Source organism: Salvelinus alpinus, chromosome 29 (assembly GCF_045679555.1).
Source record: "Salvelinus alpinus chromosome 29, SLU_Salpinus.1, whole genome shotgun sequence".
Taxonomy (NCBI): domain Eukaryota; kingdom Metazoa; phylum Chordata; class Actinopteri; order Salmoniformes; family Salmonidae; genus Salvelinus; species Salvelinus alpinus.
Genome location: NC_092114.1, coordinates 6,634,924 through 6,649,933, shown reverse-complemented (window position 1 = coordinate 6,649,933; position 15,010 = coordinate 6,634,924). Strand labels below are relative to the sequence as shown.

General features: G+C 48.1%; 1 protein-coding gene across 3 annotated transcripts in view; it reads right to left on the bottom strand.

Moving 5' to 3' along the window:
* Window positions 1–15,010, bottom strand: part of LOC139558728 (rho family-interacting cell polarization regulator 2-like) — a 111,679-nt gene that overhangs the window by 78,304 nt on the left and 18,365 nt on the right. The window contains exon 1 of one of the 3 annotated variants that reach the window (XM_071374104.1): window positions 6,841–7,070. The exons of the other annotated variants lie outside the window; for them this stretch is intronic. The gene's annotated coding sequence lies outside the window, so the exon portion shown is untranslated. Of the gene's footprint in view, window positions 1–6,840; window positions 7,071–15,010 lie in introns of those variants that run through there. 3 annotated transcript variants of the gene reach the window in all.

The window sequence follows — 15,010 nt, the reverse complement described above, 5'->3', positions numbered from 1 at the left end:
CCATCTCCTCTCCTACTGTATCATAGCAGCCCCTCCATCTCCTCTCCTATTGTATCATAGCAGCCCCTCCATCTCCTCTTCTACATCTCCTTTTCAACATCCGGCGCCGAAACGAGATGGCCGCCTCGCTTCGCGTTCCTTGGAAAATATGCAGTATTTTGTTTTTTTATGTGTTATTTCTTACATCGGTACCCCAGGTAATCTTAGGTTTCATTACATACAGTCGGGAGGAACTACTGAATATACGATTAACGTCAACTCATCATCGTTCCTACCAGGAATATGACTTTCCCGAAACGGATCCAGTGTTTTGCCTTCCACCCAATACAATGGATCTGATCCCAGCCGGCGACCCTGTGCGACGCCGTAAAAGGGGCAAACGAGGCGGTCTCCTGGCCAGGCTTCGGAGACGGGCACATCGCGCTCCACTCCCTAGCATACTACTCGCCAATGTCCAGTCTCTTGACAATAAGGTTGATGAAATCCGAGCACGGGTAGCATTCCAGAGAGACATCAGGGATTGCAACGTGCTCTGCTTCACGGAAACATGGCTAACTCAAGAGACGCTAACGGAGTCGGTGCAGCCAGCTGGTTTCTTCATGCATCGCGCCGACAGAAACAAACATCTTTCTGGTAAGAAGAGGGGCGGGGGGGTATGCCTTATGATTAACGAGACGTGGTGTGATCATCATAACAACACACAGGAACTCAAGTCATTCTGTTCACCTGATCTAGAACTCCTCACAATAAAATGTCGACCGTATTATCTACCAAGGGAATTCTCTTCAATCATAATCACAGCCGTATATATTCCCCCCCAAGCAGACACATCGATGGCCCTGAACGAACTTTATCTGACTCTTTGTAAACTGGAAACCACACACCCTGAGGCTGCATTCATCGTAGCTGGGGATTTTAACAAGGCTAATCTAAAAACAAAACTCCCTAAATTCTATCAGCATATCGATTGTGCTACCAGGGCTGGAAAAACCCTAGATCATTGTTATACTAATTTCCGCGACGCATATAAGGCCCTCCCCCGCCCCCCTTTCGGAAAAGCTGACCACGACTCCATTTTGTTGATTCCGGCCTACAAACAGAAACTAAAACAACAAGCTCCCGCGCTCAGGTCTGTTCAACGCTGGTCCGACCAATCTGATTCCACGCTTCAAGACTGCTTCGATCACGCGGATTGGAATATGTTCCGCATTGCGTCCAACAACAATATTGACGAATATGCTGATTCGGTGAGCGAGTTCATTAGGAAGTGCATTGACGATGTCGTACCCACAGCAACGATTAAAACATTCCCAAACCAGAAACCGTGGATTGACGGCAGCATTCGCGTGAAACTGAAAGCGCGAACCACTGCTTTTAACCAGGGCAAGGTGACCGGAAGCATGACCGAATACAAACAGTGTAGCTATTCTCTCCGCAAGGCAATCAAACAGGCTAAGTCCCAGTACAGAGACAAAATCGAGTCGCAATTCAACAGCTCAGACACAAGAGGTATGTGGCAGGGTCTACAGTCAATCACGGATTACAAAAAGAAAACCAGCCCCGTCGCGGACCAGGATGTCTTGCTCCCAGACAGGCTAAACAACTTTTTTGCCCGCTTTGAGGACAATACAGTGCCACTGACACGGCCCCCTACCAAAACCTGCGGGCTCTCCTTCACTGCAGCCGAGGTGAGTAAAACATTTAAACGTGTTAACCCTCGCAAGGCTGCAGGCCCAGACGGCATTCCCAGCCGCGTCCTCAGAGCATGCGCAGACCAGCTGGCTGGTGTGTTTACGGACATATTCAATCAATCCTTATCCCAGTCTGCTGTTCCCACATGCTTCAAGAGGGCCACCATTGTTCCTGTTCCCAAGAAAGCTAAGGTAACTGAGCTAAACGACTACCGCCCCGTAGCACTCACTTCCGTCATCATGAAGTGCTTTGAGAGACTAGTCAAGGACCATATCACCTCCACCCTACCGGACACCCTAGACCCACTCCAATTTGCTTACCGACCCAATAGGTCCACAGACGACGCAATCGCAACCACACTGCACACTGCCCTAACCCATCTGGACAAGAGGAATACCCATGTGAGAATGCTGTTCATCGATTACAGCTCAGCATTTAACACCATAGTACCCTCCAAACTCGTCATCAAGCTCGAGACCCTGGGTCTCGACCCCGCCCTGTGCAACTGGGTCCTGGACTTCCTGACGGGCCGCCCTCAGGTGGTGAGGGTAGGTAACAACATCTCCACCCCGCTGATCCTCAACACTGGGGCCCCACAAGGGTGCGTTCTGAGCCCTCTCCTGTACTCCCTGTTCACCCACGACTGCGTGGCCATGCACGCCTCCAACTCAATCATCAAGTTTGCGGATGACACTACAGTGATAGGCTTGATTACCAACAACGACGAGACGGCCTACAGGGAGGAGGTGAGGGCCCTCGGAGTGTGGTGTCAGGAAAATAACCTCACACTCAACGTCAACAAAACAAAGGAGATGATTGTGGACTTCAGGAAACAGCAGAGGGAGCACCCCCCTATCCACATCGACGGGTCAGTAGTGGAGAAGGTGGAAAGTTTTAAGTTCCTCGGTGTACACATCACGGACAAACTGAATTGGTCCACCCACACAGACAGCGTCGTGAAGAAGGCGCAGCAGCGCCTCTTCAACCTCAGGAGGCTGAAGAAATTCGGCTTGTCACCAAAAGCACTCACAAACTTCTACAGATGCACAATCGAGAGCATCCTGTCGGGCTGTATCACCGCCTGGTACGGCAACTGCTCCGCCCACAACCGTAAGGCTCTCCAGAGGGTAGTGAGGTCTGCAGAACGCATCACCGGGGGCAAACTACCTGCCCTCCAGGACACCTACACCACCCGATGTCACAGGAAGGCCATAAAGATCATCAAGGACAACAACCACCCAAGCCACTGCCTGTTCACCCCGCTATCATCCAGAAGGCGAGGTCAGTACAGGTGCATCAAAGCAGGGACCGTGAGACTGAAAAACAGCTTCTATCTCAAGGCCATCAGACTGTTAAACAGCCACCACTAACATTTAGCGGCCGCTGCCAACATACTGACTCAACTCCAGCCACTTTAAAAATGGGAATTGATGGAAATTATGTAAAAATGTACCACTAGCCACTTTAAACAATGCCACTTAATATAATGTTTACATACCCTACATTACCCATCTCATATGTATATACTGTACTCTATATCATCTACTGCATCTTGCCATCTTTATGTAATACATGTACCACTAGCCACTTTAAACTATGCCACTTTATGTTTACATACCCTACAGTACTCATCTCATATGTATATACCGTACTCTATACCATCTACTGCATCTTGCCTATGCCGTTCTGTACCACCACTCATTCATATATCTTTATGTACATATTCTTTATCCCTTTACACTTGTGTGTGTATAAGGTAGTAGTTGTGGAATTGTAGGTTAGATTACTTGTTGGTTATTACTGCATTGTCGGAACTAGAAGCACAAGCATTTCGCTACACTCGCATTAACATCTGCTAACCATGTGTATGTGACTAATAAAATTTGATTTGATTTGATTTGATTACTGTATCATAGCAGCCCCTCCATCTCCTCTTCTACTGTATCATAGCAGCCCCTCCATCTCCTCTTCTACTGTATCATAGCAGCCCCTAAATCTCCTCTCCTACTGTATCATCGCAGCCCCTCCATCTCCTCTCCTATTGTATCATCGCAGCCCCTCCATCTCCTCTCCTGCTGTATCATAGCAGCCCCTCCTCCATCTTCTCTCCTACTGTATCATAGCAGCCCCTCCATCTCCTCTTCTACTGTATCATAGCAGCCCCTCCTTTATCCCCCCCTTGCTGCCTAATACTAGCCCCTCCTGCAGGATATCAGAAATTCTCTTTCTCTTCCCTAACCCCAATCCCAACATCCCCTTCCGCCTTCTCTAACTAGTTAAATAAAGGCTAAATTAAAAAATTTAAAAAAACTCAAAATTCCAACTCTCTTCTCCCCTTTCCTTCCCACCTCAACCATTCTTCTGCTGTTTCATCGCAGAAGCTCCTCATGAGGAATATCAGAAATTCCCTTTCTCATTTAACTCCCACATCTATCCATTCTCTTCCCTCCTGATTTACAAGCTCCCCTCTTCCCCTCCCCAACTCAGATTTATATCCTTCTCCATTCCTCACCTCGCCTACTGTCTAAGCAGCCCCTCCAGAGGAATGTAAAAAAATAAATCCTCTTCTCAATTTAACTCTCAACTCCACCCCTCCACTCCTCCTACCATCCCCAGAAATACCTCTCCCGCTTAAGGATGCCTCTGTCAGGGATGGACGTGTCAGGACACCAGAGACAGAGCCTGGCCGGAGGAAGGATAACAGGACAGGGGTATCTCTAGAGCAGATAACCCTGAGAGTCCAGGTCAGGTCACTAGATCCTGGTGACTGATTAAAGCCTAAAATAAGCCTGAGAAAGGTCTGGATTAAACCTGGCTTACGGTAGAGACTGTGGACTAAACAGAGCAATACTATAGAGCTGTTGGTTTGAATAAAGAACAATGACTTTGATTCCTGTGGATTAATAACACAATTGAAGCTTGTTTCTCATTTGGGAAAGTAACTGTTAGGCTTGGGTAGGCCCAGTTAGGCTTTTTCAAGAACTAAAGATTTGCATGAAATTCTAAGAATCAGTGTTCTCTCTCCCAGCTGGGCGTCCTGACAACACTGCTGGCCACAATGTCTGCTACACTCCTTATGAAATGTTTATCAGCTGTGAAAACTAAAAGGCACACCATTTTAAAGATTGCAAGGCCAACATTTCTTAAGAAATTAGAACCACACACATATGGACACACACGCGCACACGCACAGTTCTCCATGCCGAGAACTGAAAGAGGGTGTTCTTGAAGAGCTCAGTACAAATAGTAAAATGTTATGATACAGAGTTTCTTAGACCACCTTTTGTATAATTTTTCTGAGCATTAAAACACTTTTCAGTTTCCTCCTAACCTTAAGCCTTGACATTCATCTTTCCATTTTTGCTCTGTATTTAGTGTGGGCTGCAGATTACACACCTCACAGCTTGGTGTAGGCTGCTGATTACAGCATTAGAGACCATACAAAAGACCTGAGGACTGACGTTCCCTGCAGCCTTCTGTGGCGCCACACTTCATTGTGTTCAGGGGCCCTCCCTGTTGCTTTGAGGAGGAGAACAATCAGTGAAGAACATGCAGTGTTTATCTGAATTCACACCAGACCACAGTGCTATAATACTATATTTAATGAGGCAGAGAGGGAGAGGGAGAGAGAGAAAGAGGAGAGGAGAAGAGAGAGGGGGAGAAAGAGAGAGGAGAGGAGAAGAGAGAGAGAGGGAGAGAGAGGAGAGGAGAAGAGAGGGGGAGAAAGAGAGCGAGTGTGAGAGACAAGGGGGCAGAGGGAGAGGAAAGAGCGAAAGAGAGAGGGAGAAAAAAGGAAAGAGCAAACGCGCTGGAAAGGCTGGTAGAAAGGGACTGGGACTGTGTCTGGCAGAAGCGATGCTGGCTGGTTTAGGCCTTGCCATCCTACTTCTACCCCCCCCCCCCCGTCCTGAGTCTTACCATCAAACGACTAACTAAACGAACATGGCCTGGAAATGGAGCAAAGCACTTCAGTTAAACCCTATCAAATCAAGGCGTTTTCTACAGAGAAACATTTTACCCTTGAAGTGACCTTTTCTGAAAACAGAACATACCGCTGGAGTGGAGTGGAGGGCATAGCAGTGGGCTATACATGGTTTTCGTAATGCATTCTTGAGAACATGACATTTCCACTGATGTCTATACACTTCAGTGGCATATCAGGACAGGCAATAAGAGGAGGGGTTGAAGTAACCTGTGTTATTGAGTGATACTGCTTTTCATTGTCAATTCTATCCTGGTTATGTTGTGAGAGAATGCAAAGAGTAAGATACTGAATCCTTCCAGAAACCATGTTAAATTATGAATGGGCTGTGATCTCTGGCCTTACAACTGGTATAGGTAGTAAACTAAACCCAGTAACTGCATTTGAAATTGACAATAGCATAATGCCCCCTGACCTCTCCTAAACCTGCAGGGGAATTTCGCAAAATTCCAGGCCTGCTGACCCAGTTCACTCTCTGTCCATGAGAGGTATGGTGCGTGTCCGTCCTTCTCCCCTGTCTACAACCCTATGTGAACCACACTCCCACACACAAGTGCAGTTATTCTCCCAAACCTACAATCACAAGACAGACATTTACCATTTAACCCCCCTTTTCCTAAACCCAAATCCCAACCACAGCGCAACTCTGTTCTGAAGAGTTATGGCATTAACATCACAACGGATCATGATGAAGCGACCGCTGTGGTCAGAAGCAAAAGAAAGTGGTCAACAAGTTCACGAAGAAACATGTTCACCGACACCGAGACCTCAAGAGAAACTGTCCATTATGATTGTGATCGGTCGATGATCAGTTTATCTTCACGATATAGGAGACGGTATCTCATCATAGCTAAACAATTATATGGGATCTGATGTTGACATCCACAATTAAAATAGTTTGTAGTTGAATAAAATGCATCTGTTTTATGTATTGTTAAGGCAATAATCACACATGTGTTAGTTGTCTATTTCGTAAGTGTTTATCGGTATAGTTTACTGACCCATTGCCCTACTAAAGCCCTTCTCACTTACGAATCTCTACTCAGTTACTCTTGTATAAAGACGCACAATGATCTACTCATCGATCTCGCATCTTGCTCAAGCAATATAAGAAAAGTTATTTTTTAGTCTAAATACAAGACAAGAGAGAAAATCTAGCTACTCACCTCTGAAAAACTTATCTCAACTAAATCATATGTATTGTCTGCTAACTGCGCCGCTCCACCCGTGCATAAAGGAGAAGCCCCGCTTTCCAACGTGAACCTTTGGTCCACTTGATCAATAAAAAAATGAATTCAACTGTTCGATTCGGTCAATTCCTTCCCTCTTCTGAACGTTTATGTTTTTCCCTTGATAAAACAGCCTCCAAACCCCCCCGCTCCTACCAATATTCATGTGTGCGTTCCAGTTTGGGTTTGTAGCGCTCGCCCTGAGCAGCGTTGGACCAATGAACAAGCAGAGTTGTAACGGTAGGCGGGGCCGCTCATTTGCCCTCACAACACAACAGGCGACGAGTTGGCGTCCCTGCAAAGCCATCGGCAGTTCGGTACTATTCTGTCATTGTTGTTAGTGCATATGGACCAGGGCGACGGACTGGGGTAAAGTAAACCCACTGTACACAGCTGTCACGGTATGGACTATCTCTTCATTTCCACTGCCCCTCCAGATAGGCTATGTTTAAGCCGCTGCTGAGCCTGTAAAGGGGTAGCATTCTATATGTACATTTAGCTACACAGGCCTCTACACATCATGAAGAGTGGAGGATTTTATTGACAAAAGCTTAATCTTTCTGTATGGATCAATAATAATATTAATATAATGCATAAACCATTACATTGGATAGATATTATGTTTACTTTGAGCAACAATCCTCCTCAAGGACAACAAATATTATTTTCAGAACAGAACTCAAGATCAGGGGCAGGGCCATGTCCAATTGGCCCCGGGCATCTCAAATCAAATTTTCCTCAAGAGTGTTTACAGAAATGGCATTAGGCAAACAAATTAAATTGAACCAGGGACAGGACAAACAATTTAATCCGTAGCTACCTCAACAGCTTCACAGTACAGCGCCGCACCAACATGAAAATAGATTTCCACTTTAACTAACTGGCTCTTACTATGATGAGTGCCTTGCCATGGTTGTCATAATGCAGAGCTGCCAACTTGATTGGCTCTGTTCCACCATGTCCTACATGGAGGGATGGATGGATGGATGATGGAGGGAGGGATGATGGACGGATGGATGGTGGAGGGAGGGATGGTGGAGGGAGGGAGGGAGGGAGGGATGGGTGATGGATGGAGGGATGGATGATCGAGGGAGGGATGAGGGATGGATGGAGGGATGGATGATGGAGGGAAGGATGGCAGGATGGATGATGGAGGGATGGCAGGATGGATGGAGGGATGGCAGGATGGATGGATGGAGGGATGGCAGGATGGATGATGGATGGATGGAGGGAGGGAGGGAGGGATGGAGGGATGGATGATGGAGGGATGGATGGATGGATGGAGGGATGAAAGATGGCAGGATGGATGATGGAGGGATGGCAGGATGGATGATGGAGGAATGGAGGGAGGGACGGCGGGATGGATGATGGCGGGATGGATGGAGGGACGGCGGGATGGATGATGGCGGGATGGATGATGGAGGGATGGATGATGGAGGGATGGATGATGGAGGCATTGAGGGATGGCGGGATGGCAGTATGGATGATGCAGGGATGAGGGATGGATGGATGATGAGGGATGGAGGGATGGATGATGGAGGGATGGATGATGGATAGAGTGAGGGATGGAGGGATGGATGATGGATAGAGTGAGGGATGGAGGGATGGATGATGGATAGAGTGAGGGATGGACGGATGGATGATGGAGGGATGGATGATGGATAGAGTGAGGGATGGAGGGATGGATGATGGATAGAGTGAGGGATGGAGGGATGGATGATGGATAGAGTGAGGGATGGAGGGATGGATGGATGGATGATGAGGGATGGAGGGATGGATGATGGATAGAGTGAAGGATGGAGGGATGGATGATGAGGGAGGGATGAGGGATGGATGGAGGGATGGATGATGGAGGGATGGCTGATGGATAGAGTGAGGGATGGAGGGATCGATGATGGAGGGATGGATGATGGATAGAGTGAGGGAGGTGGTGGAAAATGGAAAATGGGCTGTCTGATCGAACCAATCAGTCGAATTTGAATTTGAACTTCGTAATGAACCCACTGGGCACAGACGTCAATTCAATGTCTTTTCCACGTTCGTTCAACGTCATAAACAACGTTGATTCAACCAGTGTCTCCAGTGGGAAGTAACTTATTGCATGTTTTTGTACACATGCATATACACACACTCTCATTCAAATGCACACACGTGCACATACACGTGCACATACACGTGCACATACACGTGCACATACACGTGTGTGCATTATGATTTCTGTTGTCCATGATGTCTTTTGTTTTTTGCATTGTTGTTTTCTGTTTTCCTTTGCCTTTTTTCTCATTTCTTCATTTTGTTGGTTGTTGGCGCATTGGGGGACAGGGGCTTGGGGGTGGGAAATAGAATTATTTCATTACATATTTCTCGGGGGTGGGGACTGTGGGGGGAGTCTCAGATGTTGAGCAGCTTCACTGCAACTAGATTGTATGTTTTAATATTCAATATTATAAAATAAAAATAAAATGTAAAAAATGATTAATGTCGTCAAGGGTTACTGTAATGAAATGTGGTGCTTGCAGCATTGTGTATTATATCAAATCAAAGTGTATTGTGCACATTATACAGCAGGTATGAACAGTGAAGTGTCAATATTCGTTTTTTCATTTCTATACCATGATCATGATCTCAAAGTTGAAACTTGATTTAGACAGCTTAAGCAACTTTTGACCATAAATGAATTGTGGCAACTACCAGCATTGTCCTGGCACAGTACAGCAGTGTTCTAAATGTCACCGTTCAGCTCTGTTCTGTGTGATCAAGGTGTAGAATAAGGGATGAGAAGGCTAGCAATCAAATACACACACAACACACACACCACACACCAAAAGCAGTTGGTATCGTCCCAATTCCTGAAAAAGCCAGAAAAACACATCTATTAGTATTGTCGCTGCTGGGAGGTGAATAATGTTCAGAGGTTATGCTGACGTAAATCTGTCAAGCTACTGTTCTGTTCATGAACACCGTATTGTGTAAACCTCTGTGGTTTCTCACTCAGGCAGGCAGCGTGTTTCAGCCTGCGGCTACAGGGCACAGACACCTACACAGTAACGTCCTCTCCTCTCCTCTCCTCTCCTCTCCTCTCCTCTCCTCTCCTCTCCTCTCCTCTCCTCTCCTCTCCTCTCCTCTCCTCTCCTCTCCTCTCCTCTCCTCTCCTCTCCTCTCTCCTCTCCTCTCAGCTGGCGTACAGCTCATCCTGTAATTACGGCTAGCTGTCATCAACAGCCCCCGACCAGCAGCTATATTTACTGGAGAGCCAACAAACAGACCCAGCTCCCTGGTAGGATCACTTAAAAGAGCTGCTTAGCCATGGATAGAAGGATTAGCGGCTGGACTGATCCCAGATCAGTTTGTGTATTGAGTCATGGGTAGAAGGATTAGAGCCTGGACGGGTCCCAGATCAGTTTGTGTCATTGACCAATAGAAGGTTAATTCACAGAGCAGGACGTAATGTTACGGGTCTGAACGGGACCACCTCTCTCAGACATCTCAGCCGACACCTCTCATACACACCCCTCTTTCAATCCCTCGCCCCCGGAGCACTTGTGACCACTTACATGGAGAGAGACACTCGGACATGCCATATGACGGGGGGATAGGGCGAAGGGGGGCAAGAGATCAAGGGCAGTGACATCTGAGGGTGAGAGTGGAAGTGGAACAGGGGGGGTTAGAGAGGGAGGGATCAGTGGAACAGGGGGGGTTAAAGAGGGAGGGATCAGTGGAACAGGGAGGGTTAAAGAGGGAGGGATCAGTGGAACAGGGAGGGTTAAAGAGGGAGGGATCAGTGGAACAGGGAGGGTTAGAGAGGGAGGGATCAGTGGAACAGGGAGGGTTAGAGAGGGAGGGATCAGTGGAACAGGGAGGCTTAAAGAGGGAGGGGTCAGTGGAACAGGGAGGGTTAGAGAGGGAGGGATCAGTGGAACAGGGAGGGTTAGAGAAGGAGGGATCAGTGGAACAGGGAGGGTTAGAGAGGGAGGGATCAGTGGAACAGGGAGGGTTAGAGAAGGAGGGATCAGTGGAACAGGGAGGGTTAGAGAGGGAGGGATCAGTGGAACAGGGAGGGTTAGAGAGGGAGGGATCAGTGGAACAGGGAGGGTTAAAGAGGGAGGGATCAGTGGAACAGGGAGGGTTAAAGAGGGAGGGGTCAGTGGAACAGGGAGGGTTAGAGAGGGAGGGATCAGTGGAACAGGGAGGGTTAGAGAAGGAGGGATCAGTGGAACAGGGAGGGTTAGAGAGGGAGGGATCAGTGGAACAGGGAGGGTTAGAGAAGGAGGGATCAGTGGAACAGGGAGGGTTAGAGAGGGAGGGATCAGTGGAACAGGGAGGGTTAGAGAGGGAGGGGTCAGTGGAACAGGGAGGGTTAGAGAGGGAGGGATCAGTGGAACAGGGAGGGTTAGAGAGGGAGGGATCAGTGGAACAGGGAGGGTTAGGGAGGGAGGGATCAGTGGAACAGGGAGGGTTAAAGAGGGAGGGATCAGTGGAACAGGGAGGGTTAGAGAGGGAGGGATCAGTGGAACAGGGAGGGTTAGAGAGGGAGGGATCAGTGGAACAGGGGGGGGTTAGAGAGGGAGGGATAAGTGGAACAGGGAGGGTTAGAGAGGGAGGGATCAGTGGAACAGGGAGGGTTAGAGAGGGAGGGATCAGTGGAACAGGGGGGGGTTAGAGAGGGAGGGATAAGTGGAACAGGGAGGGTTAGAGAGGGAGGGATCAGTGGAACAGGGAGGGTTAGAGAGGGAGGGATCAGTGGAACAGGGAGGGTTAGAGAGGGAGGGATCAGTGGAACAGGGGGGGGGGTTAGAGAGGGAGGGATAAGTGGAACAGGGAGGGTTAGAGAGGGAGGGATCAGTGGAACAGGGAGGGTTAAGGAGAATGCCTCCATGAGTCCTCCAAACACTGAACCACTTTTACTGTGTAGACTGAAGTGTATGTGATCACCCTATGAACACTCGGCTACACAGCTGATCCCTGCTGGACTGTTCATTAACACGGTTCTTCATTTTGTGTATCTGTCGGCCCCAGCCTCCAACTCAGGCCCTGTGTGTAGCTAACTGACCCTCTCTGCCCATTCATCGCCATTTACCCGTTGTTGTTGTCTTAGCTGTTTATCCGTTGTTGTCTCACCCGTTGTTGTCTTAGCTCTCCCAATCAACACCTGGGATTGCTTTATACCTTTCTCTAATGTCAATATGACTTGTATACTGTTGTTTTGGGCAGCTCTCATTGTTTTATTTTACTGCGGCGCCCCTAGTCTTGCTCAACATGCCTTAGATAGCCCCCTTGTCCCACCCCCACACATGCGGAGACCGCACCTAGCTTAACTGGCGCCTCCAGAGATACAACCTCTCTCATCATCACTCAATGCCTAGGCTTACCCCCACTGTACTCACACCCTACCATACCCCTGTCTGTACACTATGCCCTGAATCTATCCCACCACGCCCAGAAATCTGCTCCTTTTATTCTCTGTTCACAAAGCACTAGACGACCAGTTCTTATAGCCTTTAGCCGTACCCTCATCCTACTCCTCCTCTGTTCCTCTGGTGATGTAGAGGTTAACCCTGCAGCCCCCAGCATCACTCCCATTCCCCAGGCGCTCTCATTTGTTGATTTCTGCAACTGTAAAAGCCTTGGGTTCATGCATGTTAACATCAGAAGCCTCCTTCCTAAGTTTCCTTTATTCACTGCTTTAGCACACTCTGCCAACCCTGATGTCCTAGCCGTGTCTGAATCCTGGCTTAGGAAGGCCAAACATTCAGAAATTTCCACCCCCAATTACAACATTTTCCGTCAAGACAGAACCGCTCTAGGGGGTGGAATTGCAATCTGCTGTAGAGATAGCCTGCAGAGTTTTGTCATACTATCCAGGTCTATGCCCAAACAGTTTGCGCTTCTACTTTTAAAGATCCATCTCTCCAGAAATAAATCCCTCACTGTTGTCGCTTGTTAAAGACGCCCCTCTGCTCCCAGCTGTGCCCTGGACACCATATGTGAATTGATTGCCCCCCATCTATCGTCAGAGTTCGTACTGCTAGGTGACCTAAATTGGGATATGCTTAACACCCCGGCCGTCCTACAATCTAAACTAGATGCCCTCAATCTCACACAAATTATCAAGGAACCTACCAGGTACAACCCCAAATCCATAAACATGGGCACCCACATAGATATCATCCTGACCAAATTGCCCTATAAATACACCTCTGCTGTTTTCAACCAGGATCTCAGCGATCACTGCCTCATTGCCTGCGTCTGTTATGGGTCCGCGGTCAAACGACCACCCCTCATCACTGTCAAACGCTCCTGAAAACACTTCTGCGAGCACCTACTCCCAGCTGCCCACTGCACTGAGACTAGGAAACACTGTCACCACTGCTAAATCCACGATAATCAAGAATTTCAATAAGCATTTCTCAATGGCTGGGCATGCTTTCCAGCTGGCTACCCCAACCCCGGCCAACAGCTCTGCACCCCCCGCAGCAACTGGCCCAAGCCCCCCCCCCCCCCCCCCCCCCCCGTTTCTCCTTCACCCAAATACAGATAGCTGATGTTCTGAAAGAGCTGCAAAATCTGGATCCCTACAAATCAGCTGGGCAAGACAATCTGGACCCTCTCTTCCTAAAATTATCCGCCGCCATTGTTGCAACCCCTATTACTAGTCTGTTCTACCTCTCTTTCGTATCGTCTGAGATTCCTAAAGATTGGAAAGCGGCCGCGGTCATCTCTTCAAAGGGGGAGACACTCTAGACCCAAACTGTTACAGACCTATATTCATCCAGCCCTGCCTTTCTAAAGTCTTCGAAAGCCAAGTGAACAAACAGATTACCGACCATTTTGAATCCCACCGTACCTTCTCCGCTACGCAATCTGGTTTCCGAGCTGGTCACGGTTGCACCTCAGCCATGCTCAAGGTACTAAACGGTATCATAACCGCCATCGATAAAAGACAGTACCGTGCAGCCGTCTTCATCGACCTGGCTAAGGCTTTCGACTCTGTCAATCACCGTATTCTTATTGGTAGACTAAACAGCCTTGGTTTCTCTAATGACTGCCTCGCCTGGTTCGCTCAGATAGAGTTCAGTGTGTTGAATCGGAGGGCCTGTTGTACGGACCTCTGGCAGTCTCCATGGGGGTGCCACAGGGTTCAATTCTCGGGCCGACTCTCTTCTCTGTATACATCAATGATATCGCTCTTGCAGCGGGTGATTCTTTGATCCTCCTCTATCTACGCAGACGACACCATTCTGTATACATCTGGCACTTCTCTGGACACGGTGTTAACAAACCTCCAAACGAGCTTCAACGCCGTACAACACTCCTTCTGTGGCCTCCAACTGCTCTTAAATGCTAGTAAAACGAAATGCATGCTCTTCAACCGATCACTGCCCGCACCCGCCCGCCCGACTAGCATCACTACTCTGGACGGTTCTGACTTAGAATCTGTGGACAACTATAAATACCTAGGTGTCTGGCTAGACTGTAAACTCTCCTTCCAGACTCACATTAAGCATCTCCAATCCAAAGTTAAATCTAGAATTGGCTTCCTATTTCACAACAAAGCCTACTTCACTCATGCTGCCAAACATACCCTCGTAAAACTGACTATCCTACCGATCCTTGACTTCGACGATGTCATTTACGAAATAGCCTCAAACACTCTACTCGGCTAATTGGATGCAGTCTATCACAGTGCCATCCGTTTTGTCACCAAAGCTCCATATACTGTACTACCCACCACTGCGACCTGTATGCTCTCGTTGGCTGGTCCTCGCTACATATTAGTCTCCAAACCCACTGGCTCCAGGTCATCTATAAGTCTTTGCTAGGTAAAGCTCCTCCTTATCTCAGCTCACTGGTCATCATAGCAACACCCACCCGTAGCACGTGCTCTGTAGCACGTTTTTAAACAGAATCAACAGAACAAACCCCTGATCACGCATAAACACAGTTTGCTTTCATAGCAGCCACCTTGTATTCATTCTAATCTCTATGCACTCTCCTCCTCTCACCTTTGCCCTTCGTTTGTGGACTTCAATGAACAACACATCAGCTGTATGTGACAGAAAACAAATTTCAAGCCAAACCATGTCATAACTGCTACACACAGCCTACA